The sequence below is a fragment of the Protopterus annectens genome, chromosome 10.part0 (genome assembly GCF_019279795.1).
Source record: "Protopterus annectens isolate FY-2018-M chromosome 10.part0, PAN1.0, whole genome shotgun sequence".
Lineage (NCBI taxonomy): Eukaryota > Metazoa > Chordata > Ceratodontiformes > Protopteridae > Protopterus > Protopterus annectens.
The window spans coordinates 798,530,330-798,556,574 of NC_056744.1; positions in this window are offsets into that span (position 1 = coordinate 798,530,330).

Here is a 26,245-nt window from a genome sequence, read left to right on the forward strand (position 1 = left end):
CTTGAGGTTAATGTCATCCGGGAAGGGTAAATGCCAGTGTGGGAGACAGATTCCCCATAGAGACCACCACAATAAGTGTCTTTTTTGCTTGGATGCTTCTCATGGCCATACATCTTGTTCTATTTGTCAGGCATTTGTTCCAAAATCCCTTCACAGTAGATTTCCTTCCCTTTCCTTGTATCTTGAGAACCAGCGTCTTAATCTACTCACCAAAGATACTATGGAAGGAATCTCCTGCCCCAGGGTCAGCCATTAGAAAAGAAGAAGGTGAAAAAGGTACGACCAGAATCTTATACTGTCCGGCCTTTGCCAGGTTTTTCTCCCAAGGTCATTATGAACCTGGAAGCTCAACCGGCTGTGTTGTCAGATTTCTCTGCCATGACCGGTTTGGAGGACAGTGAGGATCCAGCTGGCAGCACATCCGAAAAGGCTTTGCAGGCATCTATCTCAGATGTTCAGAGGGAACCACGGTTGATTTTTTTAAGTGCCTAGGGGAGTTCCTCAATTTTTAGTTGGGAAAGAAGTCCCTTCTACAGTTTTTGACTGTTGTCCTAGATCTGAGCCTTCTCAGGATGTTCCCTTAAAAAGAAACAAAAAATTAAACATGTTTCTTCTGCTTCTAGGGATCCACAAATTGAGTGGCAGGCTTTTACTCAGGGTTTATTTTCTGCCTTAATGTCCTTAAAGCCTCCTCATGGGGTTTCAGTTCCTGATCCTCCTTGATCATCTACTCCTCTTAAAAGGCCTAGAGACCAGGATTATTCTGAAGATGAGTTGGATTCTGCTGGTGAATCCCTAATTTATTCTACTCAAATTCCTTCTCCTTTGGACTATGGGTCAGAGGAGGAGGAACCTATTAGTCCTGATGCTCTTTTGGAGGAAATTTACTTTGAGGACACACTCTCTAGGATGATGGATTTTTTTTAAGTGAGATTGTACTCAGATCTCTTATCCATAAGAGGTACTACGAGTTGTTGCAGCTGGACTCTCCTAAACCTGCAGCTATTCCTCCTGTCTTGGCTGCTTTACTGGATGCTCTTACCAATGCCTGTCTGAAACCTGATTCTCTCCCCTCTGCTCCCAAGAAGCCTAATAGGTTTTATAGGGTTCCTGAGGATTGTTCTTTTTTATATAAGTGTCCTACTGCTGACCCCTCAGTAGTGTCCGTAGCCTCTGATAAGGCATCTCAATTGCTTCCTTTGCCCAAGTTATTGCCTTCTGACAAGGACAGCAAAACTATTGACAGGCTGGGCAAAAAGGTTTACTCTTCTGCTACCCTAGCTTTTAGGGCTATTATTTATCAGACCCATTTTTTAGGTAAGTGTTGGCTCTTCTTTCTCAGGCCTGTCAATTTATTTCTGATTTTCCAGATTCTAAGGATAAGACTTCTGTTCTTTCCTTGTTAGGGACTTCCTCTCAAGTCATTCATCATTCTATTAAATGTAGTTATGATGCAACTGAAGCCTCATCTAGGGCTGCTGTTTTTGGTTCAGTTAAGAGGAGGTATTCTTGGCTTAGGCTTCAACCTCTACCTGATGATATTAAAGCTAAGTTGATGGATGCTCCTGTGGATTCTAAACTTTTGTTTAGGGAAGCTGCTGCTGGTTTGTTTAAGTCCCTTCAGGATAAACGTAAGGCCTTATGGAAACTTAAATGTGTTTTTTTTCTCTTGTGCCTAAATTTCAGAGAAACTACCCCTTTAAGCCTATCTTTGTTTGTAGGTCATCCCGTCCTTCTACTAAAGTTAAGAAAAGTGGCAAACAGACTCCTCCTACTAAGGCTACCCAATTTTCAGAAACTCCAAAGCCTTTCTTTCTGGAAAAACCAGGTGCTGGGTGATTATCCATCCCTGCCCAGCTATATTCCTCTTTCTATTCACCTTTCTCTTTCTTTTCTGGTTTGGATTCAGATCACTCAGCATTCTTGGGTTGTCGATCATTTGTCAAGGGTACTTCATGGTGTGGAAATCCCATCCTTCTTTTATGGGCATTCCTCAGCCTCCTTGGCAACATCTTCTCTTTTTACCAGAGGTTGTTCAAGATCTCTTGTCTCAGGGTACTATTCAAGAGGTACCTGTGTCCCAAAGGGGGAAAGAGTTCTACTACTGACTGCTTCTATTGCCCAGAAAAGAGGGCACTTGGAGACTTATTCTTGACTTCTCTCATCTAAACACTTTTCTAAAGGTACCTTCCTTTCATCCCTTCAGATTCTGTTTCCTCTCTTGCTCCCTCAGGCCTATATAGTGTTTCTGGATCTCAAGGATGCTTATCTCCATATTCTGATCCATCTTCTTTTCAGGAAGTTTTTGCATTTCTCTGTTGCTTTCTGGCATTTTCAGTTCTCTTCTTTGCCCTTTGGCCTTTCTACTGCCCCAAGGGTGTTCACCAAATACCTTGCTCCTGTGATTGCCTTTTGTAGACTAAAAGGGATCCAAATATTTCCTTACCTGGATGACCTGTTGATTCAGGTGTCTTCTCCAGAGCCTCTTTTTGCAAAATCTTCATTTTGCCATATCACTTCTTCAGAGCCTGGGGTTCACTGTAAGTCTCAAAAAGTCTTCTCTGGCTCCTTCTCAGGATCATGTTTTTCTGGGATGCAGGATTCAGACGGTGCCGATGCTTGCATCCCTGCCCCCTCCAAAGGCCTTAACTATCATTTCTTTCTTTCATACTCTTTTTTCCTCTGGCTGTCATTACTGCCAATGAGTTTCTGAGAGTTCTGGGTTTAATGGTATCCACCATTCCAATGCTCCTTCTGACCAAACGACATATGAGAAAGTTTCAGTAGTTTCTGAAGTCAATGTGGCTTCACTATGCTCACCTTCTAGAATTTATAGCTCTTTTTCTTCCTTGTCTCAGACAGAAGCTTCTCTGGTGGATTCAGCAGTTGTCTCTGAATCCAGGGATCTCTATTCACCCTCCTCTTCCCTCTCAAGAATTGTTCATGGATGCTTCAGACATGGGATGGTGGGTGGGGCGACTTTTAGCTCCCTAAAGATACAGGGGGTGCGGTCACCTCATCAGTGGAAGAAGCACATCAATGTCAAAGAGATGAAAGCCTTTCTGCTGGCTCTTCAGGCCTTTCAGTCTCTCTTTTCTCCAGGGCCTCTCAAGGTATTCACAGACAATACCACAGTGATGCAGTATATCAACAAGCAGGACGGAACAAGATCTTATCTTCTTTGCCAGTTGGCACTTCCGGTATGGGATCTTGTTGACAAGTGTCAAGTGACTCTTCAGACAGTTTATATCCCTTCCAGTCAGAACATTGTGACAGACATGCTGAGCAGGTCCTTAATTCAGTCCCACAAATGGATGCTTCACAGGGATGTGTTCCTGGACATTATCCACCAGTTGGGTACTTCTCAAGTGAATCTTTTTGCCGCCCCTCTGAACAGACAACTTCCTCTGCTTTGTGCCTGAGTCCCAAGTCCTCTGGTATGGAAGGTGGACACTCTCTCCTTCTCTTAGAAGGAGATGTTTCTTTATGCATTCCCTTCCCTTCCAAACGTCCAGTTCATAATCCAACAGGATGCTCCCAGAATCTTGTTGATGACTCCCGTTTGGCCATGACAGCACTGGTACCCTCTTCTTCTGCATCTAGCCAGGAGCAATCATCACAAGTTATCTCACAGGATAGATCCAATCACACAAGACAAGGGATCGCTTATCCAACCCCACCTGCCCACGCTTCAATTGACACTGTGGGTTATAGGATTTTGATTCCTCATAGATACCTTTTTTCTGACGATGTGCTACAAGTCCTGCAGGAGACCAGGGAACCTACGACTAAGAAATCCTACTTATCCAGATGGAAGAGGTTTTCTTTTTGGTGTCTCTCTTGTAACCTGGACCCACTTACTGTGGATATTCCTTTGGTTTTCTCTTATTCATGTGAGTTGCATGATGCTGGTTTGGCCTAGTCTTCTATTAAGGCACACCTATCAGCTATCTCTGCTTGTCTGCCTTTTTCCCCACCTTTAACTGCTCAATTTGAGGTGAGACAATTTCTTAAAGGTGTCCTTAATATTAGACCTCCCAGGAAGCCTATACCTCCTCCCTGGGATCATAATTTTGTTTTGGAGAAGCTGGCTCAGGCTGCATTTGAGCCTTCTGCTTCAGCTTCCTTGCAACATTGTTCTGGAAGACTGTTCTTTTGTTAGCTCTTACAAGTGTCTGAGTTGTAGGCCCTTATGGCTTGTTCTCTTTATAATTTTTCATGAGGACAGAGTGTCCTTGCGCACTAACACTTCTTTTATGCCAAAGATGGTTAATGAGCATTCACTTAAGCAGTCTATCAATCACCTTATTTTTTTCCCCTCCTCCCAAACTGACAGTGAGAGGGTGCTGCATACTTTGGACATGCATAGGCAACTTAGAATTTATTTGTATATGACCAAGGCTATCAGAAAATCTGATCAGTTATTTGTTTCTTTTCATCCTAGATTTTTGGGTCTTGCTGTTTCCAGGCAAACTATTTCTTCTTAGATTTCTAAGGCTATTTCCTTCTGTTACACATTTCATGGCAAGAGCCTTCCTTTTTCAATTAAGGCTCATTCTACTAGAGCTGTGGCTTCTTCTGTTGCTTTTTTCAAAGGCTTAGATACTGATTCTATTCTTGAAGCAGCTATCTGGAGTTCTGTGCATATCTTTACCAGGCACTACACGTTGGATGGTATCTCTAGAGCTAGGGCTGATTTTGCTAGTTCAGTTCTTCATGGTTATTTAGGGGACTCTTCTGCCCTTTCCTCCTCCCAAGTTTCATCTTGAGCTTTGGCACTCTCCCATATTGTTTAGAATACTGCATCAGTGAAAGTAAAGACATAGTATAGTTGTAAAAATATAAATAAATAAAATAAAGTCGAGATTAAAGATGACCGTTGTTCTGTGAGCACTGCTAGCCCTTAGCTCCTTAAACCACCCGGGATTAAATTAACCCTGAAGGCAAACCAGCACTAGATTCAACAAAATAACGTAATATACCATCTCTGAACAATATCTGATTAACAAAGTTTAAGAGAAAGTGGCGATTTCTTCTCTTAAATTATAAGGATTAATCCTGATTCAGGGAAACAGGTCCAAGCCATGTGCCTTTGATTTCTCAAATACTGAATGCTAAGCCTGGAAAAAACTTTAAACTACAAGACGCCGAAAGAAGATAAAAATATGGAAACTACCACAACCAAAACTAGGTTTTCTGACCTATTATCTCCTGAAAAGGACTTAACCTCTAAGAGACAGAAGACAACCAAACAAACGGGCAATTCTAAAGCTGGAAATAAAAATAAACCTGATCAGCCAGCAAACTTGGAATATATTAAATCAGCCTTATTACCCATTCAACAAACAATAAAAGATCTATCCCTACAACTACAAACATTTGGTGATGCCTTTAACCAAATAATAAATAAACTGGAAAAATCTGAATCCAGAATAACTGAAAATTAGGAAAAAATAGACTTTGTAGGAAAGTAAACTGACTCCCATGACAAAGAAATCCAAAACATGCAAGCTAAAATTGTAGATCTTGAAGCAAGGTCAAGAAGGAATAATATTATTCTAAGAGGTATTCCCGAAACTGTAACTCACAATAACCTGATACCAGCCATCTGTCAGATAATTAATGTTTTGCTTGAAGAACCTGAAAAAACACAGCAAATAATAATCGAAAGCTCATAGAACATTAAGAGAAATACAAGTCCCATCCAAACCCAGACCAGTTTATGCTAAATTACTAAACTTTCAAGATGTAAACAGAATTTTATTAGCTGCTAAGAAAAAAGGGACACTCACCTGGAATAATAATGTAATTTCTTTGGCACAGGATCTTCCACTGCAGATAAGGCAAACTAGACAACTTATTTCCCCCTACTGTAAATTCCTTATTGAGAGGAAAATAAGATTTCAAATGAAGTACCCAAACGCGTTGATTTTGTATATGGAGGGAGTCAAATATACAGTCGCTAACTCTAAGGAAGCCAAAGAGACTTTTCTGTCTGTTTTCAAGAGGATTCCAGTACAAGAAATAGAAATAGCACCTGTTAAAGCAAGTAACGACTCTCGATTATCAAAATGAGCTCCCACGAACTCTCCTGGGACTGCCTTTGACTTAGAATAACTCCCTAGGCCTGTTCAGGCCTTTGCTATTTATTTCCAACTCACAAGGTGCTAACACAAAGTGTTTTTTTCCCACGTGAGGAACCCAAAACCAACTGTAATTTTATGGCGCAAAGGTTTAAATGGCGGTACTTCCTGGGGATCTGGTTCCTCAATTTGGTCCCCCTACGATCTCGAGAGCTCTTGAGAAAGAGCTAAAGTCTTCATCATGAAGATAGAATGCTTCCTTCTTCAAAAAATGAAAAAAGATGAAAATATCAGGCATGGATAATGGACCTTATGAGTTTTGTTTTACACCTTTTCGCTGAAGCGCTAAAGACAACGGGAAGCTTACAGGAAGACGTATTGGACTCAGTATGTCCCCTACATATCTCAGTGCTGCAGAAAGAAATGAGTAGAGCCTTTCTAAATAAGTAAATCTTCTTTTACGTTTCAATTAATTACAGGATGGCATTTTTGGTGCTAAGGCTGCCACGTTTTGCTCTTTTAGCAATTACTGTCTGTAAAATGCTGTAGATCAATATTATGCTATAGAGCTCATCAAATGAAGCATTGACTGGCATTTTGTTTACGGCAGATTTGCTCCTAGGTTTGGTGCCTTGTGGTGTCCCAAAGAGCAGGGAATTTGTTTAAGTGGAGACAAAAAGGGACCATACTGTCAATGTATCACTATCTCCATTGAGTATGCATGGGTTGTTCCTTAATGAAGGAATTAAAATAGCCTTGTGGTGTCGCAAAGAGCAGGGAATTTGTTTAAATGGAGACAAAAAGGGACCATACTGTCAATGTATCACTATCTCCATTGAGTTTGCATGGGTTGTTCCTTAATGAAGGAATTAAAATAGAACCCCCCCTTTTTTTTTCTCAATTACCCCAATAACGGAAAATGACACTTTTAAGACAAGAAATTATAATTAGTACTAGTGTCCATTTAATGAGAGCATGGATTTGGGTCTTATTTGTTAACTGCATTACAAAAAAAATGGGACACCATCCATATCATTAAATTTTACAATCTCTTCGAGGTAATCATCACATTAAGATCTAACTGCTGTTAAGCCTACTACCTGCAAGAATGCATAGTGAGATTCAATACTTAAAATGAGAAGTGTAATATCACCTCTCCAAAACACGTACTCAGACTCACTTTGCATTCATTTATTTGTGATTTATATTTTTTCACTTTCTGCCTCTTTGATGTTTTGTAGTCAATAACCTAACAGGAAGAAAGAATATTATTAAAGCAATGAAAAGATTATATAAAGAGGATCTAACCTCATTCAGATATAATGTTATTGTTCTTATTTACCAGTCCTAAAAATACTTTTTAATTAGAACCTTAGTCATTTATTAATTATCATTAAGTTCATAAGGTCTAATTGTTTCAATATGTTTACATAAAGGTTAATTTGAGGGGTTCGAGGCCTTAGTAGTAGTGCTTCTTAGGAAACTAGTCTGTTAAGCTTTGTCTGTATTGCAATGATAAGTGCAGGGAGAGTTAACTCCATATTTTATCCACTTAATAAGACTCAGTATGTAATTTTCTTATTGTGTAGCATACCCCGCACTGAACTTATTACTTATCCCCTGCAATATTCCTGGTCCATGGGCATAGTGGTTAGGCACAGGGTTAGGATGGGAATAGTGAGATGCTTTCCAAACTCTTTACACAAAATTACAAACAAGAATTATCAACTGAAATCATCACACAAGACACATTGTACCAATATCCCCCGTTCATAAATGTGGGAATTCAATTTGTGGAACATTAAAGGGCTCCAAAATAAACAGAAAAGGAAACTGTTTTTGCATCTCACACTACAAGCTAAAGCTAACCTCATACTAATACAAGAAACACATCTTACCCTTGAACAATGGATGGAAATTAGCAAAAGAAAATGGATAAGACAAATCATAGCTTCAGAAGGTAAAACTAATAGTGCAGGTGTAGCGATAATAATTAAGAACCAATTCCAGGAAAAAAATCTTGAAACCAAAGTAGATAAGGAGGGGAGGTGGTGTTACGTAGTTTTTTCAATCCCTACTCTTCCTAAACCCATACTGCTTTTCAATATATATGCCCCCTGCAACAACCAACACATCTTTTTTACATCACTATATCCCATCCTAAACAGATTCCAAGATTACTATGTGGTACGTGGGGGTGACTGGAACACATATCAAAATCCAAACCAAGATAAATCAAGTAGGACCCAAGCATGCAACAAACAAGCCTCCTTAGCTCTGAATGAACTCAAACAAGACTTCAAATTATATGATCCTTTCAAATATGGAGATAGTGCAAATAAAGCTGAAAAATTCACGTTTTACTCTGAATGCCACAAAATGTGGTTGAGAATAGATTCCTTTTTAGTCTCAGATTTTTTCATCAGCTTAGACCCAACAGTAAGTATACATACCAGATACCTTTCAGACCATTCCAAAATTACTTTAAATATTAACTGGAACCAAAATAACTTTACAAGGAACAGAGGCTTTAACTGGTCCTTAAACCCCAATTTACTCACCAAAAAGGAGGTAATAAATGACATACAATCTATACTAAAAGCAACCCTATCTAACATTCCTAACTCCCAAATACCTTTCGATATTGAATGGACTACAACTAAAACACAAATTAGAGGAATATTCATTAAAAAGGCAACTTATTATAAAAAAATGCAACTTAAAAATGAACAGGTTTTAAAATGTAAAATAGAATCTCCTGAAAATGACTTATTAACCAACCCCAAGGCTCAAACAGAGACTGAACTCTTAAAACTACAAAGAGATCTATGCCTCTTACATACTAGTAAATTATCTTTTCATGAAACTAGAATGCTGGCTAACTATACAAATGAAGTTCAATTACCATCCCTAGCTTTGGCCATAATTATAGCCCAGAACAAAACCCCTTCCCAAATACCCAAAATATTGTATGGAAATAAACACTACACCAAAAATGAGGACATTGTCAAAACCTTTGAATCAATATATTCTCAGATTTATGGAGAACAAACTTTACTAGCCTCAAAAGAAGATAGAACCCGCTTTCTCGAAAACCTGACCTTTTCGAAGCTGGACCTATGCCAACAAAAAAAAAATTAAGCGAACTTATATCAACTAATGAAATAATTTCAGCAATCCAACAATTGAAAGCACACAAGGCCCCTGGCCCGGACGGTCTCATTGTTGAATTTTATAAAGCTTTTACCCCCTTGTTAGCCCGAATTCTATTTTATATTTTGAACTATATAATAAATAACAAAATTAATGACATACACTTTAATGCATCTAAAACTATATTCATACTCAAAGAACAAGCTGACCCTAAAAACCCAGACAGTTATAGACCTATCTCCCTTTTAAATATAGATACAACAATCTTAACCTCTATCCTTGCTAATAGGTTGAAGAATCTGGCAGGTAATTGGCACGTAATATCATCTCCCCTGAACAATCTGGTTTCACATCATTCAGACAGACAAGTGACAACACACTGACACTAAATACATTAATATCTTATGCCAGCAAAAGTAATCTAAATATATATACACTAGTTATTGATGCTCACAAAGCCTTTGATAGGGTCAATATGGAATTTTTACTTCAAATATTACCATACTTTAATATACCCAATAAATGTATCCAGATTATACAAATACTTTATAGTAACCTTTATACATCCTTATTCATTAATAAAACTTGGTCCAATAGAATTCCAATAAAAATGGCACTAGACAAGGATGCCCCTTATCTCCCCTACTGTTTAATCTATACTTAGAACCACTTTTCTTAAACATCAAACAAAATACATACCATAACTCCCCAATAATATACAACCACAAAATATCCCTTTCCGCTTTTACAGATGACTTGAATATTTACTGCACCACACCAATCTCAGATATAAATAAAACATTAGCTGCTATTGATCAATTCTCATTGATGTCGAATTATAAACTAAACCTCAACAAAACTAACATCTTCCCCTTAAAACCCCCTAAGCCATTTTCACTCCTACCACTACTAAGCGCAATTAAAATAAAAGAAGAAATTAAATATTTGGGTATTACATTCTCTCAAAATAATAAACTGGAAAATGGCAAAACATTATATTAGACCTTAAAAGATGGAGTAATCTTAAATTACCATTCTTGGCCAAAGTATTTGTTATTAAAATGCTTAGACTACTTTATATATTTATGACATCCCAGATAACTATACCCAACACATTTTTTTTAAGCAGATGCATACCCTGCTTGCTAAATTTATCTGGGAACCTAAAAAAACAGGATTTCTTACCCTAAACCCACACTTCCCAAAAGTAAAGGAGGACTAGCCCTTCCAAATTTTAAAACATATTATTTAATTATTAACACAAATAGAGTTTTGAGATAGCAGAATATAACCCGTCGGATAAAATCTGGGCTCCTCCCTGGGTAATAATATACTACAGACACATCAAGAGTCTAGGTATCAATCCTAAAGGACTACCATTCCTAAACTTTAAACTATTACAATCGTATAAAATAATGGAATCTTTAAAACACTCCATCTTACTAACGCAAAAACATTTCAAATCCCTAAACCTGGTACAAGCTATAAAAACACTACAACCCCTTCATAAAAACCCTAACCTTAAAATAAACAACCAAACCTTAAATCTTAACCCTATCCCCGGTTATTAAAAAAAAATATCCAAGATATATTCCCATATTTAGACTGCTCATTACAAGAAATGAGGAGCTAATTAAACCTCCCCAAATCATATTTGGTGATCCTGAGACAAGTTAGGGAGCTGTGTTCCAGTTACCTCCAAGACACTGACATATCCAACAATGACATAGAAACCTGTAATCTACTTTGGAAAACTATCCTCTCAACTAAGAAAGCCATCATTAATACTTACAAATTAATGACATTAAATTCCAGAAGGATATACTTTCTTCTGAATATTGAGGGAAGACAGATTCATCCATTGAAAACCATAAAATAGAACAAGCAATCAATCTAACATTAAAGTCCATACCTCTCAAAAATTAGCCTTTACCCAACTCATGATTTACAATAACGTATATTTTACACCTGAAGTTTACATAAACTTAACATCTTGATATCACCATTCTGTCCACATTGTAAATATCAAACTGCTGACTTATTCCATTTGTTCTTGAGCTGTAAATGTGTCTACAAACTTTGGAATTCCCTTAAACTACAACTAAAAAAAACTGGTTATCAGACATCTACACTAACACGGGAATTTACTATATTACATATCATCCCACACAACTCTCCCAAAAAACAAGCCACTACTCTGATCACTATTTTTCTCCTAAAGAAACTGTACATAGCATCTAAATGGCTTAACCCAATTAGTATATCTTGGATGGGGTTTAGACAGATGGCGATTAAACACTTATTGGCCCACAAAACACTAACTGATAAAAAAGATAAAAATATTAAAATCAGAGAAATATGGGAAGAAGCCTATAACATTATACTATCATAGGTTCATAGATTAGTACTAAGCTAACTGCCCTTGCGAGCCATTTTAAGCCTAGCCAATTATTCCTGGTGAGACTCAAACCCTGTACCTTTTGTTTGCAAGGCAAACACCTTAACCATTAGGCCACCCTCCCACCCATAATCCTTTACAAAGACACATAGTAACCTACCAGAAGGGGATTCCGAAATAAACCATATATATAACTATCCATAATTTTCTCTTCCTTTATCTTTGTGATTTAATTCATAATAGTTTTTACATAATTGTCATAGTTATACATCTGAAAGACGAAAGCATCTATGTACATAGTGTAGATATTATAGTTAATTGACCTACATCTTATTGTATCTCTCTTAATACTTATCACTGTATTTTGGTCTACTGTATTTGTATATTATGTTTGTTGACTTACATTATTGTAATTGATAAATAAAAATGATTGAAAAAATAAATAAATAAATAAATAAATAAAATAAAAAACACAAAAACTAGTAGTCTTAAAACTTAATTGATGAGCTCAGTCACAATAATTTCCAAAAATTATGAAACCCAGGTAGTGTTCCAAAGCAAGAAGCCTTTATTCGTCACAGACAAGAGATCCTCAGTAACAAAAAAAAAAAAAAAATCAGAAAATCAGATATTAAGAAATAAGAAAATACATGTAATTCATGTAACATCTTACCATAATAGTAAATGTTCTTGCCTTCATTGCTGCAGTATTCGCTCCCTTCCTCCATCCCCCTTGTTCTTTACCTTCCTGGATGTACACATTATCTCTTGGGTTCCTTGGACTGGTGTTCCTCCTGGGGCAATTAGTTCTGTTTTTGGTAAGCCTGAATGTCCCCTTTATGCCCTACGTTAATACAGGGAGTGTATGGTGATGCTCAGCATACCTTTAAATTCAGAAGTCTTTGGAAGACTAGCCAGACTTTGGGCTTCCACAGCAGGGAGTCCCATATCGGTAAGAATACTGCAACAGTGAAGGCAAGGACAGCTTACTATTATGGTAAGATGTTACAAAACATTACTTTTCCTTACTGTCAAAAAGAGCCCTCTAAGAGGTTACACCAGACCAGTGAGGTCAGGTTTTATTCAAGATTCTTTTTAATTTATCGACTGCCAATGAAGCATGAATTCATATCAGTATCCTAGAGATGAAGGTTGTCCTCCTTGTGTTTCAGAAGTTTCAGCTTCTTCTAGGAGTAATTTCTATCAAGACAGTATGCATTAATTTGGCACATCAACAAGAAGGGAGGAATTATGTCCTATCCCTTATGTCAGGCAGTAATGAGGGTTTGGCAATGGCTAACAGCCTTGGAACACCTTCTTGAAGTAACGCACATTCTGCTTATTTTCAATTGCCTTGTGGACAAACTCAGCAGATCACATCTGATGCCTCACAAGAAGTCCCTCAGTCCTGGTGATAGCGAATCAAATGTTTCCATCATTGGGATTTTCCCTGTTGTCACCCTTTTGCCTCCACATAGAGCACCAAATGCATCAGATACTTCACCATAATCCTTTTTACTTGGACAGTCACCAAGGGATGCAGTGACCTTGAAATGGCCTTCCAGTCTCCTTTATGCCTTCCAGCACCTTCCCTTGATTCCAAGATTCTTACAGAAAGCAGTCCAGTGCAAGGCCTCTGTTGTATTCATAACCCACTTCTAGCCCAAACAGATTTGGTTTCCTCTGCTCAGGTCTCCCAAAGCCCCCCCTACCCCCCCCCCAGAAATTAGATCTGATGCAGGATATTCTTTCACACCACTTTGGAAAGCCTCCCTCCCAATCTCAACAACCTGAAACTAACCACTCTGTTTATTTATTTATTGACATTTGATTACTGGGAATGTCCGACTGGGTAAAAGCCCATTTCAGTGGAGGCCTGAGGATAAAAACTCCAAATTATTACAAAATATTTTAAGAATAATAATTATACAATCTTCAAAAATAAAACAAAAACATCTGCAGTTCAAGTAATTATAAAAAAATTAGACATAATATAAAAACATTGCTTAAGAATTGATACAAGATATATGACCATTATTTAATATTTAGAGAAAGTTTAGACAGTTTGTAGATAAATTAATGGTAAATTAGTCTAATACAAACAGGAAATGCAATATGAAGTGGGGGAGAAACAACCTTATAATATATTTAGAGAGAAAATCAGGGAAGAGAATTAAATAGCATAAGAAAGTAAGTGAAAAAGAGAGAGTAAAGAGGTATAAGGAATGGAAAGGTACTTGTTTACATTCAGGAATCCTAAATCAGGATCTTTATCCTGGTTTTGAGCAAGAATGGAGTCAGAGTTTAGGAAGTCTTTCAGAGTGGTTTTGAAAAGATGGGAGGAAGGGTATAGACATGATTACAGGTAAGAAGTTCCAGGCCTTAGCAACCTTGTATGAGTACAGACAGTGCCCAGCAGATTTGCTAGGTCTGTAGACAGACAGACAGGAGTTTTGGTCACTGGATCGCAATGACTGACTAGGAATATAGTCATGTAGAATGTAGTTTAGTGCTGGACAGGCAGATGGATGCTGGATAATTTTATAGGTTGGAGGACATTGTGTATATGTTAGTTGATGTGACAGTTCTAACCAATTCAAGCTTTTCAGTGATATACAGAGGTGGGTTCTGAAAGGGATACGTGCTGCAAATTTAGCAACTTTTTTATAGCATTGTTCAAGTTTTCATTTTTGTGAAGCCTGGATGTTAGTAAGGATTGGAGCACCATAAAGAAGAGTGGAGAGAAGATATGTTGTGGTAAATGTAGTTTTAGTTGTGTCAGTGAGAAAGTTTTTGACTCTCTAAAGCATCCCTAGTTTTTGATGAGTTTTTCGTATGCAATTTTGTATATGCAGGTCAAATGTAAGATTATCATCCACTATCACCCCCAATAGTTTGCTATAAGAAGTGACTTCAATGGCTGTATTATCAAGAGAGGGGACTTTAATTTTTTTTTCATAAGAGAGGGATTTGGGGAAAAAGTAATACTTTGGTCTTTTTATAATGAGCATGAGTTGTAAGTTAAGAAGCCATTTTTCAGTGGCTGTTAAAGATGCCTGAGTAGTTTTTTGGAGGTGCAAATGGGCAAATGAGAATGAAATCATATGCATATTGTATTAGGGTGGCCTGTTGTTGGAAGTATAGAGGGTGTTGGTGAAAATGTTAAAGAGGGGGACCAAGGATAGAGTCTTGCGGTACATCAGTGGTGACTGGGAGGTAAGGAGGCAGTATGGAGTGCCATTTTACTGCATGATACCTATGGAACAGGTACCTTTTGAACCACAGAAGGGTGGGCTGAAAAAGACATAGTAAGGACATTTAAAGTAGAAGTTTGCTGTGACAAACTGTGTCAAAGGCTTTAGACAAGTCTAGAAATAAGGAAGAGACTAGTTTGCAGTTATCTCTAGAATATAGGATGGAAGCCATGTTGTGTGGGAGAAAGGAGTTCTTCCTGCAGAAGATAGACGAGCAATTGTTTTTGAATACATTTTATAAGTATTTTGATGAGGAGAGATAAGGTTGCTATAGATCTAAAGTTATTAATGTCTGTTTAATTTCCTCCTCTGTCCGGAAGGATAATGTATGCCTTTTTCCAGAGAGAGAGGAAATGTGGGATTCCAGGATTAACCAATTTAAAAGGATTGAGATATGATAAGCAATGTTATTGGCTGCTATTTTTAGGTACTCACTTGGAAGGTCATCATCATCTGAAGAAGACCAAGGTTTAAGTTTGTTTAAGAGTAGTTTTATATGGAATGTGGGCAGAGGTTTGAAGGTGAAACTGGATGTGGTGATATGTGGCTGTTGGGCAGGGTTTGGATTAGATGTTGAGGAATCCTTGGTTAGAGGTACTATTTTATCTATAAAATAAGAATTAAATTGTATTACAGTTTCAAGTGGTGAGTTATGTAGAGAGGAGTTTGGGTTGAGTTTTTGTCTGGGATGTAAGATTTCTTTAATGGATGTCTAAAATTGTTTAAGGCTGGGTTTAGTATTATTCTAAAAGTTATTATAGTATAGTTTTTTGCCTTCATTTATTTGTTTTTTAGTCCAGTTGCAAAGCATTATGAAGTTTTCAAAATATTGAGATGTTTTATATGTTTGCCATTCTTTCCATGCTTTTTTTCTATCCTACATTAGCATTCTACTCTTTTTGGATAGCCAAATTGTATCATTTGTTTTCAGTCTCTTCCTTTTAGGAGGTGCAAGGCTATTTAGGATATTTAGAAAAGTTGTACTGAATTCATTTACAGCATCATCCAAGGGGAGGATTTTTAGGAAGTTCCAGTTAATAGATGATATAGTAATGAACATCTCCAGCTTAAACTTGTAAAGGTTACATGTTGTTTTATAAATATGCTGTTTAACTGGATGTGCGAGTTGTCTAGTCATATAAATTGGAAGATGATCACTGAGCAAGTCTGACATTGTAACTGTAGTGGAGTATTTGCTAGGGTCTTGTATGTGTGTATATATCTTTAAGAAGCTATCCAAGGACTTGCAGAAGTGTATAAATACTGAGCACATGCAAGTCGGACTGCCATTTTGTAGTTAGCTGTTGAGATGTAAGCATGTATGTATGTAAGGTCTGTCAGTTAGCCAGTTTGTTTATATTTTATGATGCCGCTATCCATCCTGATGTGCTTCTATGTATTATAGCATCTAAATGAAATACCCTGCCTGCTTGTCATCTTTGTTAGAGAGGGACGAGGAACATGGTGTCAGAAGTGGCATGTCTAAAAGGACATGGTGTCAGAGGTGGCATGTTTAAAATGACTAAAAGCCAGGATGGAATCCAAATTCTTCAGTTTGAGTTTGAGAGGCACCCAGTTGGACCTGGAGGAATATACAGCAGTGAATCATACCTACAATGTCCATACTTTGCAAAACAGGTCAGAAACGAATTTCAGATATTAAAACTTACTCAGCACTATTTCTTATTTGCAAAATATGAAATGAGGCTCTAAACAATACTCGCATAAACCAATATGTCCGATATTGATAAAATATTCAAATTACTACAAAAACTGTTTGAAATAAAGTCCCAACTGCACAAAATGAATAAAATAAGAGGAAACAACTGCATTTTTCAATACATGCTTAGCAAATCCATATTTTTCGTATTAATTAAAGATTTCCGAGTTATCAGACGTGTATAAAGTCGTTGCATGTTTGTGCAGTATTACAGTAAATCTATTTCACAAACTACAGCCATTACAGGGCATACAGGGCATATTTCACAGAATACAGCCATTTCAGAGCATATTTCGCAAAGTACATTTCAAAGAGTCTATTGTGCATTTGAATGTTGTTGCAAGCTCACAGAACAGTATGTTCGTACATAATTACAAGGGACATATTTTCAGCGTGTTTGTACATACTTTAAGGGCATGGCAAACAGATTTTGAAAAAACAGTGCATTTGTGTTTGACAGTAATATTGCAGAGAACTGGAGAGTGTTTGAGCAAGAGTACATTTTCATACAGGCTGCATTTTCTGATAAAGATGACTGTACAAAGGCATTTATTCTACTTAATTTAGCTGGGTCAGAAGCCATTGAAAGGGAACATTCATTTGTGTATGCACCTGCTATCTATATAGGAGAGTGGGGAACTGTCATATTGTTGTACCGGCTTTGTCAAGGAAGGACCCTGAGTGCTTAAAATGTAAATTTCGAGAAATGTGCAACCCCCAGACAAATGTTACAATGGAAAGGCACTTATTTTACACAAGGGATCAAAAGCCTGGTGAAACTTCTACAGCATATATAACTGACTTGAGAAATAAGGCTAAAATGTGCAGATTTGGTGATTTAAGGGATAAGCTGATAAAAGACAGACTTGTGTGTGGTATTAAAGATGATGCTGTTAGAATGATTTTGCTTCATGACAGTGATTTAACTTTGAATCAGGCCATTGAGATTTGTCAGGTATATAGGTTCATAGGTTCATAGGTTTATACTAGGCTATCTGCCCTGGGGCATTTACAAGCCTAGCCAGAGTGTGTTTGGCTTTCGCCACCCTTTTAGATTGGATTACTGTGCCTCTGTAGAGTAGGTCACAGAAGATAGCCCTTTTAAGGTTAGTTTACTGTGGTGTGCCCCTGTCTAGCAGGGACACAGAAGAGATCCCAGGGGTAAACGGACGATCTCCCATCCACTCGTCAAGATTTCTCTTGAAGATGGTCAGTGAGGGGCTCTGCCTAACATGGACTGGGATTCTGTTCCAGAGTGAGGGCAGCCTCTGGGATATGAATCTGTCCCTCCAGCATGTCCTATTTATTTCTGTGCTGAGGTTTAAGTCCCTGGAGTGTGTAGCTCTAAGGGATTTGGATTTCCTGAGGTGGAGCATGTTCATTAATTCTGGGTTGGACATGGCTTTATACGTCAGGCATAGATCACCTCTGAGCAGGCGATAAGCAACTGAGTAGAGCTGGAGTTTCTTTAGCCGAACTGCATAGGGCATCTGTTTGAGTCCCTTGATCCTCTTGGTGAGGTACTTTTGGGGCCTCTCCAGTTGCTGCAGGTGTTGGGTAAGGTACATCCCAAATGGGGTATTGTATTCAATTATGGGCCTGATGAGTGATGAGTAGAAGGGCACAATGACCTCTCTTGTTCTAGATGTGAACCCTTTCGTGATAAGGTGGGCTATATAGAAGGTCTTCTAACCACTCTGGCAATGTGATTGTCAAAAGAGAGGTTTCTATCTACTTGGGTCCCCAAATCCCTAATTACTTCTTCCATACTTAATGGATTACCACCTATGTGGTAATTTGTGGGCACTTTGTTTTTCCCGAAGTGGATGATTATGCACTTTTTGGCATTTAGCTTAAGGCCATGGCTCTGGCACCAGTTATCCATCTCTGTGAGACCCTTTTGGAGGATGCTTGTGTCAGCCGGAGAGTCGATTATGGCACCCAGCTTGCAGTCATCTGTGAACTTGGTCAGCCATAGTCCTCCCGTATTAGTCTGTACCTCAGAGAAGTATATACCGAACAAGAGAGGTCCCAGGACTGAGCCTTGTGGGACGCCACTTGTAACTGGTTTGGAGCCTGACATGGCACCTGCAATACTGACCATGTGGGTTCTATCCCTGAGCCAGTTAGCAACCCATCTTGTGACATAGGGGTTGATATTTAAACTGGTGAACTTAGTTATGATGCCCGAGTGGGGTATTGTGTCAAAGGCTTTTGCAAAATCCAGGTAGGATGTGTGGACTACCTTCCCTTCATCTATGGCCTTGGTAACTGTTTCAAAGAAGTCAACCAGGTTCAAGAGGCAAGATCTGCCCTTAGCAAAGACGAATTGGGTGGGATCCAGTGTCTGGAGGTTACCAATGTCCTTGTTTATGAGTTCCATGATGATACGCTCCATAGCTTTGCAGACCAGACTAGTCAGGCTTATAGGGCAATAGTTTCCTGGGTCCGTTGTGGCACCACCTTTGTAGAGCAGGGCCACTGTTGCTGTATGCCATTCCTTGGGTACATATCCTGTAGCAAGGCTGAGATTGAACAGTGACTTTATGTGAGGGTTTAGTTCTTCTTGAAGCTCGTGTAAGATGCAGCCCAGGACACCGTCTGGTCCCACTGATGCTGTGTTTTTTGCTTTGGAGAGGGCAGTTCTCACCTGTGCATTTGTGATGTCAGGGAGGCTACATTCTGTTGGGATAGACATTTGGTCTTTTTGGGGGGAAGGGGGGAAAAGTTTGCACTGAACCTGAGATATGAGCTCACAGAACAGCACACAGATATTCTTACAAATGAGAAAAGTTATAGAAGATACAGTGATAAAGCTCATGTTGATAGTATGCAGCACATGGTTAAAAGAAACAGGCCCAAGCACTTGGCAGCAACTGTAGCCCCTGCAGCACTCACTGGTAAACCCCAGAACTTTCCAGTAAATTCCAGAGTTCGCACAGTCTCGGTGAAGCATAAGAGTGAGTCAGCAAACTGAAAGCACAGGTCTCAACCTAGTTTTATTGCCAGCTGTCAAAATTGTGGTGGATGTCATGAATCTAAAAGGGAAAAATGTTTAGCTTTTGGTCAGCAATGCCACAAATGCAATAAATGGAATAATTTCAAAAGGTTTTGTAAATCAAAAGGTCCACATTCTTTTATTAAAAGGGAACATTTTAAGAAACCAGTTGATCAATTAGGAAGCTGCAACCCTACTTTTTATGTTGATGGTGTGTCAGTGCTTCATGAAACAGTTAATGCAGTAGATTTAAGGGCAAAGAATGTAGTATTTTGTACTGTTCAAATAAATGGCAAACCCACAGAGCTCAAAGTTGACACAGGTTCCAAGTGCAATGTTATGTAAGCAGAAACATTTGTAGAGTGTGTCATGGTGAGAGGCTAGATTTGGCAAGGTGTGCGAAGCTTGTTGCTTATGGAGGTGAAGGAATTCAAACCGAAGGCTCAGTAGTCCTTTCATGTTACTCTGCTGGGAAAAGTTACAACTTGTTATTTTATGTGATCAAGAGGCACATCCAGTCATTATTAGGGCTCAGAGACAGTTTGAAAATGGGACTGCTTTTATTTAATAAGGAAGTCCATCATGTTAGCTTGAAAGACCACTACTCTAATTTCACCTAGTACATTTTTTCTACCTATACTGATCTTTTGATGCTATATCCAGATGTCAGTCCAGTTATCAGGCCAGCACGAAACGTTTCAATAGCCATGCAGGACAGAGTCAAAGCCGAACTAGATAAAATTGTGCGACAAGGTGTGATTTGTCCAGTTGCAACTCCAACTGAATGGGTATCTTCAATAGTGGTAGCTCATAAGAAAAGCTCAGATTACATCAGAATATGTATTGAGCCATGAGATTTGAACAAAGCACTAAAAAGACGTCATCATCCTATGCACACAGTTGAAGAAGTCACAGCTCTAATGCAAAATGCCACTGTTTTTTTCTGTTTTAGATTAAAAGAGTTCATTTTGGCAAATTCAGCTTGACAAAAAATCCTCATTGCTCACTACGTTCAGTACTCTGTCTGGCAGGTACAGATTTTTAAGAATGCCATTTGGGATAAATTCTGCAAGTGAATTCTTTCAACATGCAATGGAGCAAATTTTCTGGGTATCTTTGTGGGTATCTTTATAGTAGATGACATACTAGTAGGAGGTCATGGTAAAGCTGAACATGACAGAGATCTCAGAAAGGTTCAGGAAAGGGCACAGCAAGTGAATCTTAAGCTCAATCCACACAAATGCAAATTCAGGCTACAAGAGGTTACTTATGTCGGTCATTTATTTACTAGTTCAGACCTGTGACCAGACCCTTCTAAACAAACAGCCATTCTTGAGATGCCAGCTCCAGACAATGTTCAAGCCCTGCAATGTTTTCTTGGCATGGTTAATTATCTAGGCAAGTTCATTCCAGATTTGAGCCAACTTTCAGCACCATTTAGCGAGCTGACATGTAAAGATGTAGCATGGTCTTGGTTAGAGCAACACCAAAGAGCTTTTTATGTCCTGAAACAGAGAACTGCTAGTCCACCAACTCTCAGATACTATGATGTCCACAAGCCAGTTACTCCTTCCTGTGATGCTTTGAAATTTGGTCTTGGTGCAGTCATTCTACAAGAGGATCAACCTGCTGCCTATGCATCGAGAACTATTGCCCAAACTGAAAAGCAGTATTCCCAGATCAAGAAAGAGATTTTGCCAATTTTGTTTGCATGTTCAAAGTTCCATGATTATGCTTATGGTAGACCCATCCAGATCAAAACAAACCACCAACCTCTAGTCACCATTTTGAGAAAGCCTATGCATTCAGCTCCAGCCAGACAGCAATGTATGATGCTGAGATTGCAAAAGTATAATTTCACTCTTGTTTACAAGAAAGGCAAACTTCTTTATCTTGTTAATACATTGTCTGGATCAACCAGAAACACCACAGAACAGCATGAGAATGAGAACCTTGATTTTGAAGTCATGGACTTCAAAATTTTTTCTTCTACACATCTTGATGAGTTGAGAGATCACACAGCCACAGATCCAGTTTTACAGAAGCTCAACCTCTTTATCAATCAAGGATGACCATCAAAGCAATCTTGTTTACCTCAAGAAGTGCAACCTTATTTTCCATACAGAGATGAGATTTTGTCTGAGAAAGGTATCCTTACGAAAGGTCCAAAAATAACTGTTCCAAAGTCCTTGCAACAAGAGTACATTACTACCTTGCATCGTGGTCATCCAGGAACCGACTGTACCATAAGAAGGGTGAGAGGACTAGTATTTTGGCCTTCTATGTCACAAGACATTGAGAGAGCACTTTCAACTTGTTCTGTATGTAATAGTACAAAGCCACATCAACAGAAGGAACCACTTCAGCTAAACTAGATTCTGGAACTACTTTGGTCAACAGTAACCACCGACATCTTCAAGTGGAATGGTCAGCATCATTTGGTGGTAGTAAACTGTTTCTCCAGTTGGTTCAAGATCAACATACTTCCCAACCTAGCATCCAGCACTGTCATTACTAAGATGAAGCATCATTTTGCAGTACATGGTAGTCCGCACAAAGTTAATTCTGACAATGGCACACAGTTTACAAGCTAACAGTTCAAAAGATTTGCTGAAGAATGAAACTTTACTCATGTCACAAGTAGCCCTGAGTACCCACTGTCAAATGGTTTGGCAGAAAGTGCAGTTCAGAGTGCAAAACAGTTGCAAGAGAAATCAAAACAAGGTAATAGTGATGCTTTCCTGAATCTCTTGAATCTCAGAAAAGTTCCTCCTCATAAACATCTTGGTTCATCTTCTCAGAGAAGTGTCTCAAGATCAGATGTAGTGACTCCAGGCTATTAAACAATGACAATATTTTCAGTAAGCTTGCAGGTGTAGGGCCTTGTAGCAAAAGTCCTGCAATGTTAGCATCAGATGTAGTAATTGCATGCTATTAAACAATGACAACATTCTCAGTAAGCTTGTAGATGTAGGGCCTTGTGGCAGAGCTCCTGCAATATTAAGGTCAGATGTAGTCACTGCAGGCTACTAAATGACATCAAAATTCTCAGTAAGCTTGTAGATGTAGGGCCTTGTAGTAGAGATCCTGCAATATTGAGGTCAGTTGTAGTGATCATAGGATCATAAGAAGTTACTAGGCTATTGGCCCTGAGGCCCTTATAAGCCTAGCCAAGAGTATAGCCCATTTTAGACAAATCAGTACCCAAAGCCCCTGTCCAGCAGGGACAATGTGGAATCCCAGGGGTGTATTTTCTGTTTCCAATCCATTTATCCAGGTTACACTTGAAAAGGGACAATGAGGTACTCTGCTTGACGTGGAGAGGAAGTCTAGTCCACAGATGGGAGAGTCTCTGGGACACAAATCTGTCCCGCCAACAAGTCCTATTGATGTCACAAACCAGATTGAGATTGCACATGCGGGTTACTCAAGTGGAGCTTGACTTGTAGATATGCAGTTGTCCCATCAAGTCAGGGTCTGAGATTGTTTTGTATGCCAGACAGAGATCACCTCTGAGAAGTCTGTATGAAACTGAGTAGAGGTACAGGGCTTTTAGCCTATCTGTGTAGGGTAGATGTTTGAGGCCCTGGATTCTTCTGGTGAGGAACCTCTGTGGTCTCTCCAGCTGCTGCATGTGTTTTGTGAGGTACATGCCAAAGGGGGCACTGTACTCATTAATTGGCCTTATAAGGGAAGAATACAGGGATGTTATGACCTCCTTGTCCCTGGATGAGATACACTTACTTATGAGGTGCGCCATATAGAAAGTCATCTGTACAACGGAAGCAACATGGTGGTCAAAAGTCAGGTTGCTATCAACCTGGGTGCCCAAGTCCCTCATGACTGATTGCATGCTTAGGACATTGTTATTAATGTGATAATATGTGGGAACATCACTCTCCCCAAAGGGGATGATGATGCATTTTTTGGCATTCAACTTGAGGCCATGATTCTGGCACCAGTCATTTGTTTGGGTGAGACCCTCTTGGAGAACGTCCACATCACTTGTGGAATTGATGACCATGCCAGCTTACAGCCATCTGCAAACTTGGTCAACCATAGCCCACTGGTTTTGGCCTGCACCTCAGAGAAGTATATACCGAATAGCAGAGGCCCCAAGACCGATCCCTGGAGTACGCCGCACATTACAGGTCTACTGCTTGAGGTGGCTTCCCCTATTTTGATTAGGTGGATTCTATCATTGAGCCAGTTTGCTACCCATCTGATAACATATGGATTGATACCTAATTGAGAGAGTTTGTCTGCTATGACAAAGTGGGGAATAGTGTCGAAGGTCTTGGCCAGGTCAAGGTAGGTGGTGTGCACTGTCTTCCCTTCATCCATGGCTTTGTTGACTGTCTCAAAGAAGTCAACCAGGTTTAACAGACATGACCTCCCCCTGACAAAGCCAAACTGTGCGGAGGCAAGTGTTTGGTGGTTGCCAATGTCCCTGTTAATGAGGTCCATGATAATCCATTCCATGGCCTTTCATATCAAGCTAGTTAGGCTGATGGGTCTATAGTTTCCCAAATCGGTGGATGCTCCACCTTTGTGCAAAGGAATGACAGTGGCTATCCTCCACTCAGCTGGGACAAAGCTGGTACTCAGGCTTTGGTTGAATAGGGTGCCTAATGATGCTGCAAGTATGATGTAGGATGCAGCTTGGGATGTTATCGGGTCCCATGGAGGCTGTATTTTTTGCCTTTGAGAGGGCAGTAATAACCTGCTCCCTAGAGATAAGGGGAGGGGGGCAGGTACTGGGGATGTCCTGATTTACTAATTGGGGGGACAGAGGGGTGAAGTTTTCTCTGAATCTGTCAGCCAGTAGGTTGGCTATATCTACAGAATTTGTGTATGTGTTGTCCTTGACCACCAGTTCTGAACAGATCCGGGTGTTTCCTTTGAGATTGCGGACATATGTGAAGAAGGCCTTATGATTGTCTCTAGTAGATGTGGCCAATTTGGACTCAAGGTTGGCGTTAGAGAATTTCACTAGTGCTCTTATTTGCTTGTTCAGGCTAAGGAGAAATTGCTTACAACTGGGCACCTTTTCCTTCTTGGCCCTGGACAGCAATGTTTTCCTTTTGTTATATAGCTTATTTATTGCAGATGTCCACCAGACAGGTTTACTCTTCCTTGCGGAGGATGATTTTGTCCTGTCAGGTATTCCTGATTCCATGCATCTATATAAGTGCTTGTATAGTACTTTGGTGTAGATTTAGACATTGGTGCCAGATCCAACAGAGGGGTGGGGAGCTGTGAAGCTGTTTATACTATCCTTCAGGAGGTTGTAATCAGCTTTGGAGAAGTTTTTTGTTTTACCCTAGCTAGAAGGGGGTCAGGGGAGATGCCGACTTTGAAAGTGACTGCTTTATGGTCGGATCTTACCAGGGAGGATGATACTGTGGTGGTGCTGCAGTGGTTACTCGTGTTGGTTAATACCAAGTCCAAGATATTATCACCTCTTGTGGGGGTATCAACTAGCTGCTCCAAGGCATTTGCATTGATAAAATCAAGGAATCTCTGGGCATTTCCATTCTGGCATGAGCATTTTTTTCCAATCTAGGGCTGAGTAGTTAAAGTCACCCAGGATCAGGGTAAAGGGTTAAATCTTGATAGATTCAAAGAGATCCCGATAGGTGGAGTGGGCATCCTGAGTCAAATTTGGGGGCCTTTAGCTAGCTATGATTTGAATAGGGGTCTTGTCAATGGTTAACTGCACCTGGAGTGTCTCCTGTGTGCCATACTGTTTGACCAGCCTGGAGGTGTATGTGTCTTTAATATACATTGAAATTCCACCTCCTTTGGCTTTGCTTCCCACAGTTTGGGGTCTGAATGTATGATAGAATGAGTAACCAGGTATGGTTGGGGTGCTCTTTGCAACTTTGAACCAGGTTTCTGTGACTGTACAAATGTCAGCATCTTCCAGGGTTAAGAATGCTTGCAAGGAGTGCAGTTTCATGTTTAGACTCCCAGTGTTTAGCAGCATGACCTTTAATTTGCTTTTGTTGAAATTTTTATGTTGGTTTTATCGACCTCAGGACTTTTCCTAAAAAAGGCACTATGGGGGAGGCAAGGGCCTTTGCCAAAAGCCTGAAGCCCAAGTGAGACAGATGCAGACCATCTCTAGCAAAGCATCGTGGTCTGTCGATCATATCTTCCCAGGATGTCAGGTACTGGATCCCCATGGAATGACAACAGAAACTAAGCCAATTGTTAAAGTCAATCATTTTCTGTTTGTATTGAGGCATCATTCTGGGTGACGGTAGAATGCTGCTTAAGGCTAGGGACATACCTGCCTGGGACACACATTCAGTGAGCTTAATCATGTCTCTCTTCATATAGTCCAGGGAGGTACATTTCAAGTTGTTCACACCAACATGGACTATGACAGAGTCATAACAGTACCTGTTACTGAGAGACTTGAGTGCATGTGTGATATGGCGGATTCTGGCACCTGACAGACAACTAACCGTGACTTTTTCCTTATCCAGCCTGGTGAGAGGCACATCTCTGTGTCTCACAATGGAGTCTCCTATGACTAATATGTTGGGTTTATGGTTAGGCCTTTGTGGCTGCGAGACACAGGTATGTGGACTATGCGTGGTATGTAGTGTGGAGGGTTGTGGAGTTCATGTG